We start from the raw sequence: 16,044 nt of genomic DNA on the forward strand, positions 1-16,044 counted from the left end.
TCCTCTGAGCCACGCCCCATCATCTCAATTCACCAAGGCTTGCACAGGCCTTCAAAGCAAGGAAGAACTCATATTCCACCTTGGAACTGAAAGGTCTTTTGTCTTATCTTCTCTAACTCCTGCTTGTGTCTGTTTTGCCTCCAGTTTTCATTTGACACTTAACAGAAGGGCAAATAAAGATTAAAGTTCAACTTTCAAAATAACACACACAAAATGCTGGTGGAACACAGCAGGCCAGGCAGCATCTATAGGGAGAAGCACTGTCGACGTTTCGGGCCAAGACCCTTCGTCAGGACTAACTGAAAGGAAAGATAGTAAGAGATTTGAAAGTAGGAGGGGGAGGGGGAAATGCGAAATGATAGGAGAAGACCGGAGGGGGTGGGATGAAGCTAAGAGCTGGAAAGGTGATTGGCAAAAGGATTACAGAGCTGGAGAAGGGAAAGGATCATGGGACGGGAGGCCTTGGGAGAAAGAAAGGGGGAGGGGAGCACCAGAGGGAGATGGAGAACAGGCAGAGTGATGGGCAGGGAGAGAAAAAAAAGGGGAGGGAAGTTCAAAGTAAATTTGTTATTAGTACGTACAGTGATCCGTCACTATATACTATGATGAGGTTCACTTACTTGGGAGCATTCACAGTAGAGCAAAATCATATTATATGATAGAATTAATGAAAAATTATACAAAAGACTGACAACCAATGTGCAAAAGAAGACAAACTCTGCAAATACAGAAAAAAAAGAATAAATAGTAAATAAATTATAACGAGAACCTGAGTTGCAGAGTTCTTGAAAATGAGTCCATAAGTTCTGGAATCAATTAAGCATTGAGGTGAGTGAAGTTATCCATGCTGGTCCAGATACCAGACAGAAGAGCCAACATACAATTCGACCAAGCCTTCATCTTAGCATAGCTCCAGGTTGGAGATGGTTGGAGAGTTAATCCTGCAATTTAAATTAAATCAGGCATGTAGATTATGAAGACTTTAATGTAGTCTTTGTTCATGATAGCCGAGAAACAGGACCTATAACCAGGTCCCTCCAAGTATCTTGCTCGCCAGCACAAAAGTGACATCACAAAGAAGACATAACAGCATCTCTATTTTATTTGAGTGCAAGAAAATTCCTTCATGAAAGAAAAAGAATCTCAGGCTAGTATATGGTAGCATATATGTACTTTGACAATAAATTAATTTTAAACTTTTGAACTTTTGCGCTCTGATTGTGACACAAGTTTGGGCCTTACTTGAAGGTTGCTGTTGAACTGTGGAACATGTTGATCTTGGAGGAAAGCGGTCAGAATAACCTGGTTACTCTGCTGATCTAGCAATTAGATCAGTATTAGATTAGCTTTGCTGAAATTCAAGTCAAGTTAGGTCATCTGAATTGCCATGGGTGCAGTACACTGAGGCACAGGTACACTAAAAATCTTCCTTTAGCGGCATCACGGGCACTTGGGTAAAGACATAAATGGAATGTAAATTATATACTGTTTATTGAATGAGCTGCCAGTGGATATGGTAGATGTGGATTCACTTAACCATAACCATATAACAATCACAGCACGGAAACAGGCCATCTTGGCCCTCCTAGTCCGTGCCGAACCCTTAATCTCACCTAGTCCCACCTACCCGCACTCAGCCCATAACCCTCCACTCCTTTCCTGTCCATATACCTATCCAATTTTACCTTAAATGACACAACTGAACTGGCCTCTACTACTTCTACAGGAAGCTCATTCCACACAGCTATCACTCTTTGAGTAAAGAAATACCCCCTCGTGTTTCCCTTAAACTTCTGCCCCCTAACTCTCAAATCATGTCCTCTAGTTTGAATCTCCCCTACTCTCAATGGAAACAGCCTGTTCACGTCAACTCTATCTATCCCTCTCAAAATTTTAAATACCTTGATCAAATCCCCCCTCAACCTTCTACGCTCCAATGAATAGAGACCTAACATCACTTGTAACATTTAAGAAAAGTTTGGATAGGTACATGGATGAAAATGGTACGAAGAGCTGTGGTCTAGATGTAGGTAGATGGGACTAGGCAAAAAAACAGGTCGGCATAGACTAAATGGGCTGAAGGGCCTGTTCTGCGCGGTAGTGTTCTGTGACCATACAACTCAAAACTATGCAGGTAAAAAAATGACTGTGCAAAAATAAGACATTTGCACAAAATTTTTAAAAAACCCAGACGCAATGAAAGCCAAGAACATGGTGGTGTTCCATTGCTGAGATCAGTTCAGGGTTGCATACACAGGTTCAAGAACGTGATGGTTATAACTTTTCAAAGCTTCTGTACCTCCTGCCCAATAGCAGCATCAAGAAGAAGGCATGGCCTAGATGGCATGGATCCTACGTGATAGGTACAAGAGATTTTAGAAATCCAGAGTAACGTACACTAAATATTGGATTAACACCTTCTTTCCCCTTCCCTTCCAGTCCTGATGAATGGTCTCAGCCCAAAACATTGCCTTTTTGTTCCTATCCATAGATGTCACCTGACCTCCTGATATCACTCATAAATAGATGATGCCTTCTTGGTGCAGAGCCTCCAGTGGATGCTGTCGGTGGTGGGGAAGGATGGGCCCATGAGGCACGTGTTTGTGTCCACAAGTCTCCACAGTCTTGTATTCTGTGCATTGGAAATTCCCTTAATGGTCAATGATGCAACATTTTAGGAAACTTTCAACCGTGCATCTGTAGAGGCAGGTTAAATTATTTGGGTGATATGCCAAATATCCTTAAGCTTCTGAGGTGCTGGCACAACTTCTTCATAAGTTGCTCGTTCATTGGAACATCGATTAAGGGATGGGATCAATGGTACATCTTACGAAAAGCTGAAACCGGTGCACTGCTGTGCTATTTAGAGAGCAGATGAAACACAACTTCCCTGATGTGTCTGGAATGGCCAAGGAATGGAGACAGATTTTCTTCCCCAAAGGATGTTATTGAACCAGGTAAATTTTGTGACCGTCTTGAAAGCAGCAGATCTAAAATAAAAAGAGAAAATGCTGAAAACACTCAGCAGGTCAGGCTGCATTGGTGGAAAAGAAACAGAAACTCTGTTCTGATGAAGTATTTCCAACCCGAGATGTTCACTCTGTTCCTCTTCCCACAGGTGAAGCCTGATCTGCTAGATATTTCCAGCATTTTATCTTTTAACTCTTCCCAGAACCTAAGGACCCTCCTTCAAGGACTCTTCATTTCATGTTCTCAAATCTTATTATTTATTTATTTATTTATTTATTTTTTATTATTCCTTTTTTTCCTTTCTTTTTATTTTTGCGTAGTTTGCTGTCTTCCATATTGGCTGTTTTACCGTCCTTTTGGGTGTGGTTTATCTTTGATTCTATTATGTTTACTCTGAATAGCAGCAAGGAAATGAAACTCAGGGATGTATATGGTGGCATATATGTATTTGGATAATAAATTTACTTTGAGCTTTGAACTGTGAACTTTTAATTTGAGATTTTGTGACAATCTGGTAATTTGATCATTGCTGTGACCAGTATTAGCTTTCAGCCCAGATGTGTTTAGTTACTTGAATTTAACTTTCTCAAGACAACGCAAAGAGAATTCTAAGGGACAGTGAAGAAGACTATCATGGCTTGCTGCGGGATCTGGACCAGCTGGAAGAATGGGCTGGAAAATGGCAGATGGAATTTAGTTCAGATAAGTGTGAAGTGTTGCACTTCAGTAAGTCTAACCAGGGTAGATATAACGCAGTGAACAATTGAACACTGAAGAGTGCCGTAGAACAAAGGCAAATGAGAATAAAGATCCATAATTAATTGAAAGTGGCATCAGAGATGGATAGGGTCATAAAGAAAGCTTTTGGCACAGTGGTCTTCATTAATCAAAGTATTGAGGATGTTATTTTGAAGTTATATAAGACCTTGGTGAGGCCAAATATGGAGTATTGTGTGTAGTCCTGGTTACCTACCTACAGGAAAGATGCAAATAAGTTCAAAAGAGTACAGAGAAAATTTACAAGGATGTTTCCGGGACTGGGGGATCTGAGTTATAAGGACAAATTGAATAGGTTAGGACTATTTTCCTTGGAACATTGAAGATTAAGGGGAGGTGTACAAAATTATGAGGGGTATCGATAGAGTAGACGCAAACAGGATTTATACACTGTGGTTGGGTGGGACAGCAACTGGAGGCCATGGGTTAAGGCTGAAAAGTGAGAAGTTTAAGGGGAACATGAGAGGAAACTTCTTCATTCAAGGGATCATGAGAGGGTGGAACGAGCTGTCCCCAGAAATGGTGCAAATGAGCTCAATTTCAATGTTTAAGTGAAGTTTGGATAGGTACATGGATGGTAGGGGTATGGAGGGCTATGATCCAGGTGCAGGTCGATGGGAGTAGACAGTTTAAATTGTGCAGCACAGACTATATGGGATGAATGGCCTGTTTCTGTGCTATACGTTTCTATAATACTATGCCACTATGACTCAAAGTACCATGCTGGGTCCCAGGCTCATGTCTCTGGATGAACACCAGAGGTTCTGCAGATGCTGGAAATCCAGAACAGCACACACAAAATGCTGGAGGAACTCGGTAGATCAGGCATCACCTATGGAGAGGAAGAGGACGGAAGCTGGAATAGGAAGGTGGGGGTGGGTGTGGAGGGGAAGGAGCTCAAGCTGGCCAGCAATCTGAATTCTTCTCTTTTCTTTTCTAGTCCTGCTCAAGGATCTGAGCCCAAAATGTCAACTGCTTATCCTTCTCCATAGATGCTGCCTGACCTGATGTCCCTTCGATATTTTGTGCGTTCTGTCAGCTGGATGCTTCCTAGCAATTCCTCTGTCTGAGACAATGGCAGCATTAAAGTCAGCAGTAAATGACATTTAGTGTGGTGGGTTCTCAAATAAGCCGTGGCAGACATGCATAATTTCTGTGAACCCAGGAAATGCACAATAAAAAGCCTTTGCTTAATAAGTAACCATTGCTTAAATACTTGTAATGCAAGATTTATACATAATGCCAAAATATATATGAATCAGAGTCTGATCTCAATAAAATGATTTTTGATTGCCTCCATATGATGCTAAGGCAGTCAAAAGGAAATTGATTTGACAACCAACATCTTAAGCAATCACTTCTGTTTATTTTATGTACAGTTATCTCAAAACTTTGGTTTACTTTATGCCATGACTGAATGTTTGTTTATTTATTTGTGACAGTCTGAATTCTCCAGACAGTTTTGATTACACCTCTCAGGTGTGGCTTCCGGACAAACTTTTCATTGCATAACCTAATCCTCATGGGGTAGGAAATTAATCTTTTTTGGAGCCCTTCCTAAGATTATATGAAAGCAAGAAAGCAAGAAAATAATGTGTGATGTAAATAATTGATGGCCAGCTATTTTATGTATTTATTAAGTCATTTTACAAAGCCAACATTTCTCTGTTCTCCTATCCATAGTCTTCCTGAAGGATCTTGACCCTAAATTTCAGACGTTTCTTTCCCCCCATAGAAGCTGACTGACCAACTGAGCCCTCCAGCATTTTACATTCCATCTATTAACTCTTTATCTTTCCACACCCACACTCAGTGGCCACTTTATTAGGTACCTCCTATGTCTAATAAAGTGGCTACTGACTGTACGTTCATGTTCTTCTGCTGCTATAGCCCATCCACCTCAAGGTTTGATGTGTTGTGCATTCAGAGATGCTCTTCTGCACACCACTGCCGTAACACATGGTTATTTGAGTTACAGTCGCCTTCCTGTCAGTTTGAACTAGTCTGGCCATTCTCCTCTGACCCCTCTCAGTAACAAAAAGTTTTTAACTGCAGAACGGCCTATCTTACAACGATTAATTTTACAGTTTTCTCTGTAAACTCTAGAGACTGTTGTGCCTATAACTCCCAAGAGATTACCAGCTTCTTGGATACTCAAACCACCACATCTGGCACCAACAATCATTTCATCGTCAAAGTCATTTAGATCACATTTCTTCTCCATTCTGAAGTTTGATCTGAAAGCAACTGAATTTGACCATCTCTGTATGCTTTTACGCATTGAGTTGCTGCCACATGATTGGCTGATTAGATCTTTGCACTAACGAGCAGGTGTACATAATAATGATAAAGTAGCCATCGGGTATATGTTAGCCACACTGCACACTTGGTATAAGGACTGATGTGAGAGTGGGAGAATTTAACAAACTTTCTGACATTTCCTTCTTACCTAAAGAAATGTCTCAGTCTCCTACATTATATTATTGTCTAAGGTCCTGAAGCACACAAAGGTGTATAAACCCTCAGGGACGTCCAAATGTATCCAAGGAAACCACGGGAAGAACCTGCTGGGGCCCTTGCAGACATTTTTTGCTTGTTTTTTTTTCTTAAGACCCTGGCTAGATACTGGAAGACTGAAGGGTGGCTATTGATGTGCCCTTAGTTAAAAAGTGTTGCAATGACATGCTAGGGACGACATGCCAGTGAGCCTTAACACCAGATGGTGGGTTGGTGTCTTTTGCTGCGTTCCCTGTTGCTGGCCAGATATATGAACAATTTGGATTAGAATACAGGTGAAATTATTGAGATTGGTAGATGACACCAAAATTTGTGCAGTGGCTAGTGATGATGGTTGCACGGGGATATAGATCAGTTGGGAAAGTGTGCAAAGGAGTGGAATATGGATCATAACTCAGCGATGCCAAATGTTGTGTTCTGAGCAGGTAATGGAGGGCAGGACAACAAAGGACCCCAGGGAATGTTGTAGAACAATGAGACTTTGGAATACTTGTAAATAACTCTCTGAAAGTGGTAACACAAGTAGATGAGGGGAGGGTGCAACATTTGAGACATCATTCTATGGGTCTACAGGACATTTGTGAAACCATGCCTGAGTAATACCGTGTGCAGTTCTAGTCACGATGCTATTGGCAGAAAGGAAAAAGATCCCCCATTCTTTCACATGCACAAGGTCAGCATATTAGCATATCACTATTACAATGACAATGACCTGGGTTTAATCCCGCCACTGTCTGTAAGGAGATTGTACCTTCTCCTCATGACCATGTGGGTTTCCTCCCACAGTTCTCAGACGCACAGATCAGATCAGTAGGTTAATAGGTCACGTGGGTGTCATTGTGCAGCATGGGTTCAGTGGGCCAGAAGTGGCCTATTACCATACTGTATCTCTAAATAAAATAAAAATAACATAAATAAATAAAAATCGCAAAGATGTTGCCAGGACCAGAGTTATAAGGAGAAACTGAATAGGCTGGGACTGTTTTTACTTCGAGCAGAGGAGGCTGAGGGGTTAACCTTATAGAAGTTCATAAAATCACGATGAGATGGATGATCAGAGAGAGTACAGTGCGGGTAGACTATAAGTAACAAGGGCTGTAATGAGGTCACGTGTTCATCCTTACTATACAGGAAGACAGTTCACTTGTTTTATAACAGCAGGGTATAAACTGTCCATGAGTCCATAATGGTACACAGTTTCACATTTTTTTATTTTTTGCCTGGTGGGAAGGGAGAGAAGAGAAAATGTCTAGGGTAGAGGAGCCTTTGGTTAGTTTATTTTATTTAGAGATACATACAGCAAAGAACGGACCCTTCTGACCCATTGGGCCCACACCGCCCAATTACACCCTGGTGACCAATTGACATACTAACCCACATTTTTGGAATGTTTTGTTGGCTGCTATCCAGAGGCAGTGAGAAATGTAGACAGAGTCTGTGGAGGGCAGGTTAGTTTCTGTGATGGACTGAGCTGAGCCCCCAACTCTCTGCAGTTTCTTGCAGTCTTGAGCAGACGCTCTGCCATACAAAGCGGTGACGTGTTCCGGTATGCACGAGGGACAGACTGCCCGAGGAAGGAGGTACAGTTACAACATTTTAAAAGAAATTAGGACAAGTTCATGGATCAGAGAGATTTAAAAGGATATGGGCCAAATACAGGCTAATTGAGGAAGGCAGCTTGGCCAGCATGAATAAGTTGGGTCAGAGGGCTTTTTCTCATGCTCTGTAACACTATGACTCTTTGTCAGCTCGGAACTATAAAAAAGCTCTATAAAAAATAGCTTACATTATAAATCACCTCAAAATGATTAACTCCCATGAAGAGTCCTTCACCCAAAATGTTAATCTCTTCTATATTCAGGCTTTGAACATGATCAAAAATATTATTTGATTAATGTTTTTATATAAAAATACTTATAAAATAATATTTTCATGCAGCACATTGTTCAGAGGTGTTTAAATTTGAAAGCCATATGCAAAAAAAGCTCTCTCTTTTGCATCCTTTGGTAGCACCATTGGTTAGACAGGTGTATAAAGCTCATCCCAAGTTATCCCTTGGACAGAGGCATTCATTGGGTAGACTTTACATTTGCTCTATTTGTCACATGTGCATTGAAGCATACATGAAACGCATTGTTTTGCATCAAATCAAATTAGCCTGGATTGTACTGGGCAGACTGCAAGAGTAGCTCACAACTCACTCTCTTTGGAATGTGAGAGGAAAATGGAGAACCTGGAAGAAACTTACACGGTTACTGGGAGAAAATACAAACTCCTTACAAGCAGCAGTAGGAATTGAACCCTGACTTTACAGTTGGCGCTGTGAAGCATTGCGCTAACTGCTACCCTGTGGTGCTACCATAACTAAGAGTCTTAGATAATGCTTAGTGCGATGCTAGTACATCTTGGGGCATTCCTGAGTTCAGAGTTCAATTCCGTGCCGTTCTGTAAGGAGTCTCTGTATGTTCTCCCCATGGAAGGCATGAGTTTCCCCCCTGCTGCTCCGGTTTCTTCCCACAGTCCAAATACATACCGTGTAGGTTAACCGGTCCTAGTAAGTTGTCCCATGATTAGATTAGGGTGAATTGGGGCTGTGAGGTTGCTTGGATGGAGTGGTTCAAAGGTCTGGGAGGGCCTACTCCACTCTGCATTGTCAAGTAAATGCTTAAAAATACACTGGGCAAAGACACAGATTTCCCTTCCTGAAGGACATCAGTTAACCGAAACATGAGAAAGTCTGCAGATGCTGGACATCCAGAGCAATGTGTACAAACTGCTGGAGGAACTCAACAGTCTGGGCAGCATCTGTGGAAATTAATAAGCAGTCAACTTTTCAGGCCAATACCCTTCTTCAGTTAACTTTACAATGCTCTTGGAATTTTACGAACACCACTGGTCTTACATTCTATATTTATTTGATTGCTTCAATTTAGATCTGTGATGGTGAATTCAAATTCACTTCTGGATCAATTATTCAGACATCCAGTAAGTCAGTCACTCTATCCCCACACCATAATACATAAGTCACCAACAAGGAGGTTCAGCACAGTTTAACAGGCCCAGCCAGACTTTTGTGGAGTCTCATACGATCCCTCCTGAGACAGAACCCCAAGTCAGTATCTCTATTGAAAAGATTAGAAAGTCCACTGACAGTGCTGGAGGCTAGAATTGAACTGGAGTAACTGGAGCTGTTCAACAACAGCTCCACAAGTCACTGTGCTGCCTGGTAGTTTCATGATCACTATTAGTGATAATGGTATTTTTTTATTTCTGTTAAATTAATATAAAATACCTCTGAAATTAAGAATTTGTGCCTCTGGATCATTAGCGAGGTAATGTAACCATTAGTTACCATGCTCCTTTAGCTGGATAGATCACCGTATTATTTAATCAGATAATGAGCAGTAAAGGTACACTCCACTGAAACCCTGTTACGGCAAAAGCCAACTGCAAGTTTAACCAGTCAAATGCTATTTAACAAAGAGACACAAGAGACGGCAGATGCTGGAACCTGGAGCAGCTACAATCTGCTGGAGGAACGTGGCAGATCAATTGTCATCTGTGGGAGAAAGAAGCTGTCAATGTTTTGGGTCGAAACCCAGCGCTAGAACCTGAACTGAAAGTCTAGATGCAGTATTTCACCTCGAAATGTCAGCAGTTCCTCTCCCTCCTCCCTATACAGATGCCACTCAATCCACTGGAAAGAACTGATTTGAATTGACTTTATTACTTACATCTTTCATGTGCATAAGGAATAAAAATCTTTACATTACCCCTCTGTCTAAATGTGCAATGTTCAATTTATAGTAATTTATAATACAAAGTTGTAAATAGTATAAAAACACAAAATGCTGGCAGAACTCAGCAGGCCAGACAGCATCTACGGGAGGAGGTAGTGACAACGTTTCGGGCCGAAACCCTTGGGTTTCCGAGTGTTCCGAGTGGACTTTGAACCCATAAGCTATTACCTCACTACTTTTTTATTTCTATTTTTGCACCACTTATTTAATTTAACTATTTTATGTATATATACTTAATGTAATTCACAGGTTTCTTTTTCCTATTTTTATGTATTGCATTGCACTCCTGCCTGAAAGACAACAAATTTCATGACATATGCTGGTGATGTTAAACCTGATTCTGATCCTTAAGCACTATGTTTGTTCTTGTTTAGCAAGGGTCTGAAGGACTAGGATCTGCAGGACTGGGTGGAGAAGTTTGGGGAGTAGGACTAGAATCAGGAATCCAGCTGGATTTCTCTCATACAGAAACAGTACAAATTAGATGGGCCCATTCTGGGCTGTAACTGTTCTGTGGTTCCCTTCCCCTTCGGGCTGGATCTAGTCACCACTTCCACAAGTAAACTTGTCACAGCAATACAGGTCCTCCCCATGAAACAGCAGGGTTCCAATCCTGAGAACTATTTGGGACTCAAACTGTACACCCAAATAAAGTTCCAATCTGGCAGAAACTGTCTGCAGCCCTGCAGCAGTAGTCAAATCCACCTTGCCAGTTTCCTAACTATTTGTATATTCAGACTGGGCATAGGTTGGGCATTTGTAAGCTGGGAAGTTCCTGAAGAAGGATCTCGGCCCAAAATGTTGCCTGTTTATTTATTCAATTCCATAGATTCTTCCTGACCTGCTGAGTTCCTCCAGCATTTTGTGTGTGTTGCTAAGGGCCTGTAATTGTTGGCCTTCTAGCAATACCCATATTCCACAAAGGAAAAAATATAAATTTTCTGCATCATGTACAAACATCTTGTCCTACCTACTATGTGGTTCTCCTTTTTACAAAGTCTGTTATTACATTTCTCACTCAACTTTATAGAGACACAATTGAAAGTGCAGTAACAAATTTGCCTAATTTATACAAACTACGTTACTGAGTAAATATATTCTTTGTGAAATTAATCTCAGTTCAGTTGATAAAATGCAAACGCTTGCTCATTGTTAAATGACAAGTTTCTAGTCCCCTGCTTAACTGGCAGCAACCTTCACAATTATGCTGGGAATCACACAAATATTTGTATTGGCTAACTTCTGACCACTTCCCTCTGCTCAATAAACCAATGATTGCTTCATCAAACCAGCAATCTATGTGGGCTCCTAGAACTGGAACCTCCCATTTCCCTTGCAGTGGGATTTCAATGACTACATTGGTTATTTAACTAAGTGTTCGTTCTCTTCCTACCACCAGATGCATTGAATGAAAACCATTCTAGCATCAAAGAAACAAATTGCTCAGGAATGCATTTGACATCCTCCATTTCCTTAGAACTGATTTAACACAAGAGAAAACATACATTTTTAATAGCTACTTTAGTTATTGCAGCTAAGCATTAAACATCCTAGGCAGATTTTAGTCATTTGGGGCTTAATCCATTGTGCACTGTATACACTCAATGACCACTTTATTCGGTACACCCCATACTTAATGAAGTGGCCATTGAGTGCATGCCTGCAGTATCTGCTGCTGTAGCCCATCCAGTTCAAGGTTCAACAGGTTCTTTGTTCAGAGATGCTCTTCAGCACACTGCTGTTGTAAGGCATTGTTATTTGAGTTATTGTCACCTTCCTGTCAGCTTGAACCAGTCTAGCTACTCTCCTCTGATATCTCCCATTAATGAGGTGTTTTTGCCCACAGAACTGCTTTTTTTTGTTTTTCTCACCATTCTTTGTAAACTCTAGAGACCACTGTGCATGATAATCCCAGGTGATCAGCAGTTTCCAATATACTCTGACCACCCCGTCTGGCACCAACAATCATTCTGCTGTCAAAGTCACTTTGATCACATTTCTTCTCTATTCTGAATGTTTGGTCCAAACAATAAATGAACTTCTTGACCAGGTCTGCTTGCTTTTTGTGCATTGAGTTGCTGCCATATGTTTGGCTGATTAGATATTTGCATTAACAAGCAGGTTTAATGGTGTATCTAATGAAGTGGCCAATAAGTGTGTACTGACCATCATAAGTAATCTTATGCAGGTAAGAATAATCTCCAGTGTCAACGTACCACCTGAAGTAAACATACAAAATGAGATAGGAAAACAACTGGCATCTTTCCCTCTTAGTCCTGATGAAAGTTCTTGGCCCGAAACATCGACTGTTTATTCATTTCCAAATGAGAAAAAGTTTCTCCAAATGAAGCACTGTAGTATGCATAACACACATAACACATTATAACTTATGAAAGTAAGGATGAAATCTACAGATGGATAAATAAATAAACTAAAGTGCATAAATTAATTATTATAAAGTACGGAACAAATTACCAGCAATACCTTGAATGTGATGTGGCAGGGAGTTCAGAAGCCTAATGGTCTGAGGGAAGAAACTATTTCCCATCCTGACCATTCTTGTTATTACGAGTTGGAGTCTCCCGCCTGGTGGTAGAAAGTTAAGAGGCTACTGCATGGATGGGTGGGAGGGATCCTTGATAAAGCTAAGGGCCCTGCATACGGAGTGCTCCGGATAAATGTCCCTGATGGATGGTGGGGAGATCCCTGTGATCCTCTCAGCTGTTCTCACAGGCCTTTGTAGGGACTTCTGGTCTGACCTCAGTTGCTCCCATACCAGCTGGAGATGCATCTTCTCAGGACGCTCTCAATGGTGCTTCTGTAAAATTCAGTTAAGATGCAGAGGGGTGGGGGTTGCTGGAGGCTCACGTTCCTCAATCTCCTTAAGAAGAAACAACAGCAAACTCCATTGTGTTTAACAACGGGATAATTCACTTCATGAAATTGTCTACAGCTCCTCCATTGTTGACTGCTCTGTGCTACAATTGAAAACTACCCATGAAACCCGACCACATTTTCAAACCTGACCAAAGTGTCTTAAATGCAAACTATCTATTCCCTATATGAGTGTCCTAGATAATAAAAAGCTGTGTTTAAAGAGTGGTGTCAAACAGATACTGCCATTCTACATTCTCGCATTCTATCATCTGAAGAAATCTTCGATGTATATACTGCACAGAGAGTGGCTGCCACCTATTGGCTTGAAAAAGGCAGGCCAGAAGCTGCAATTAAGACCTATATGATATGATTGCTGAAAAATTTGAAGAGGTACCAGCAACTACCATGGCAACCATTAATTTGCAATGGGCTTCAGGAAAACAAGGGTTAAGTAACAATTAATAGAAATTACATAGTTAAGGTAGCAACAAATTTCATGCCATCTAAGTCTGATAATAAACCTGATTCTGATTCAAGGCAGTCAAAACAACAGCGCTTTGTATCCTTGCAGTAGCAATGGTATAATAAACTATTCCAGAGCTTCTCAAGATAAACATCAAGTAAAATATAATTAGATATCACAAGGAGTTATTTGGAGTAATGGAATGAGGCAAAGTTGGAGGGATGCTAGCATTTTTAAGTATTTAGATCCAAAGGATTTATAGAAATTGAGAGGGGTGAGCAGCTAGAGAAATTAAGCATCATAGTTTTGAAACTGAGACACAAGATACAATTCTGGCGAGCAAAGCAAAAGCGTTAGATAAATGGGTTTAGGTGTAAGTTGGAAACAGCTACCAGAATTTGAAAGGCTTCAGCTTTATGTTAGATAGAAAGAGGCAGGTGTGTCTGTGAGGTAATTAGGTTGGAGTACATTATACATTCTCAGAACAGAAGTGTGTCCCATTAGAACAGAGATGTGGAGAATTTCTTTAGGCAGAGGGTTGTGAACAGTGAAATTTGTTGACACAGACAGCGTGGAGGCCAAGTCATTGAGTATATTTAAAGTGGAGGTTGATAGGTTCTTGAATAGTAAGAGCGTCAAAGGTTAAAGGGAAAAGGCAGGAGAACGGGGTTGAGAGGGATAATAAATCAGCCGTGATGGAATGGAGCAGCAGACTTGATAAGCCAAATCGCCTCATTCTGGTTCTATGTCTTATGGTCTCATTTCTTAATTATGGAACTTAGAAGTTACAAAAACATACTGTAGATCAGGATTGCAGATAAACAGCAGCAACAGGTGCATAGAGAAAACTCACTGAGGCAGAAATAGTGGCCTTACGGAGGGCGTAAAACAGGGTATATGTTAGCTTACACGTGGAAATCAATGTTGAGTTTTTGAATGACATGCCAAGAAGCAGATGTAGCTGAGAAAAAAGACCAAGGATAGATCACTGGATTTGCCTGAGAAATCAATGCAGAAGTGGGAAGAGAAGCCATTGCAGATGATTAGCATAAGTAGAAATGTTGCATTCAGCTATTTTCGTCGTGCATTAGCGAATACAATCAATTTTGGAACACGAATTTGTTCCGCTACATGCTAAAATTATAACAGGTAAAATAAATGTTCTGCATGCATTTACATGAAGACTGAATAGCAAAATTTACCAAGAGCACTCGTGCAGCAGTGAATTCCCATGGAAGTCTGTTGGCAGTCAATCACATACTGGGAAGTTTATGCTTCAAGTGTCCCATGAACAATGTTGACCAGATTACAGTATTTCTCCATCATCTGGGATGCAAACATAAATGGTTTTAATATCATCTGTGTGATAATTGGGATGCAAATATAAATGGTTTTAATATGATCAGTGTGATAAGTAAGATCTGTCAGTGCTTGAAATCAGGTCCAATTGCATGTGTATTCTCACAGAGTATTAGGCTCAGTACTTTACCCTGAAGATCACTATTGACAAGCTTTAATCTGCGCCCTCTTTTCACAATCACAATCAATATATTAGCAGTGTATTTTAAATGACTCTGGGTTTGGCATGGAAAAGGACTGAAGCAGCAGAGTAGTTGGCACAATAGCACAGTATCACACAACCACAGACAGGGACATGGGTTTATTCCTGACCTTGGGTATGGTCTGTGTGGAGTTTCCACATTCTCCCCGCAATAGCAAGTGTTTCCATCAAGTACTCCAGGTTGCTCCTGTATCCCAAAGACCTACCAGATCAGAATGAGAATCAGATTTAGGTTTGATGTCACTGGCATATGTTGTGAAATTTGTTAATTTTGTGGCAGCAGTGCAATGCAATATGTAATAATAGAGAGAAAAAAAAACTGAATTGAAATATGTCACCCCCTCATCAGGCATGTATGCAAGCCTGGCTCTGCTAACAGCAGTGAGGAGGCCACTTTTCACAAACAATATACATCTAGGATTTCTAAGATTTGGTGTTCAACCATCACAAAAGTTGGGATGGTGCAATTAATGGAACCTCGATTGAGCTAATACTGCAAATACCGCCCATACACAATTATCGGTCAGCAAGAAATAACAGATTGTACACTGCATGAAATTATAAAGGAAGTATATTTACTCATTTCAGCTTTATCAAACAGTTTTTAAGAGAAAGAAAATAATAAAAATAAAAGTGCCCATTACTGTTAAACCAATCTAAATATGCACATGACCATTGCAGCTCATCTCTTCCAAAAGCTGGGTATAACCATTACTCACGGAGCCGAATTCTCATCACAAATCACCGGTAGAGCTTCCCATCTTGGATTCTTCCATCTCACAAAGCACTCCTAGGAACTGCGATTGAATCCCCACGGGCGTTTCTCTCGATCTTCTCTGTACTGCATCTTCCACAAAAGGACCGTGAACCCCATCAGTTTCCATCACAAATCTCTCTCGATCCAGGTCTCTCCAGAACCTTGCCCAATTCCACCATCCTGATTGGCTGACACCACATTCCTAAGTTGAACACCGTGCCTCCTTATCTTTAGCCAAAACCAAAACATTCTACCAGTGGGACACACAACTTTTATAGAAAAGTACTCAATGAAATATCCCACCCCATAGTAGTAGAAATCT

The 16,044-nt window shown here is 40.8% G+C and overlaps 1 long non-coding RNA gene across 1 annotated transcript; it reads right to left on the bottom strand.

Moving 5' to 3' along the window:
* Window positions 1–2,305: 2,305 nt before the first annotated feature.
* LOC132405785 (uncharacterized) lies at window positions 2,306–15,736 on the bottom strand. The gene is made up of 5 exons (XR_009515966.1): window positions 15,685–15,736; window positions 15,076–15,167; window positions 14,607–14,730; window positions 12,549–12,650; window positions 2,306–2,990 (listed from the first exon to the last, which is right to left on the bottom strand). It is a non-coding gene; the product is annotated as an uncharacterized LOC132405785 (long non-coding RNA).
* Window positions 15,737–16,044: the final 308 nt, after the last annotated feature.

This window comes from Hypanus sabinus, chromosome 16 (genome assembly GCF_030144855.1).
Source record: "Hypanus sabinus isolate sHypSab1 chromosome 16, sHypSab1.hap1, whole genome shotgun sequence".
Classification (NCBI taxonomy): domain Eukaryota; kingdom Metazoa; phylum Chordata; class Chondrichthyes; order Myliobatiformes; family Dasyatidae; genus Hypanus; species Hypanus sabinus.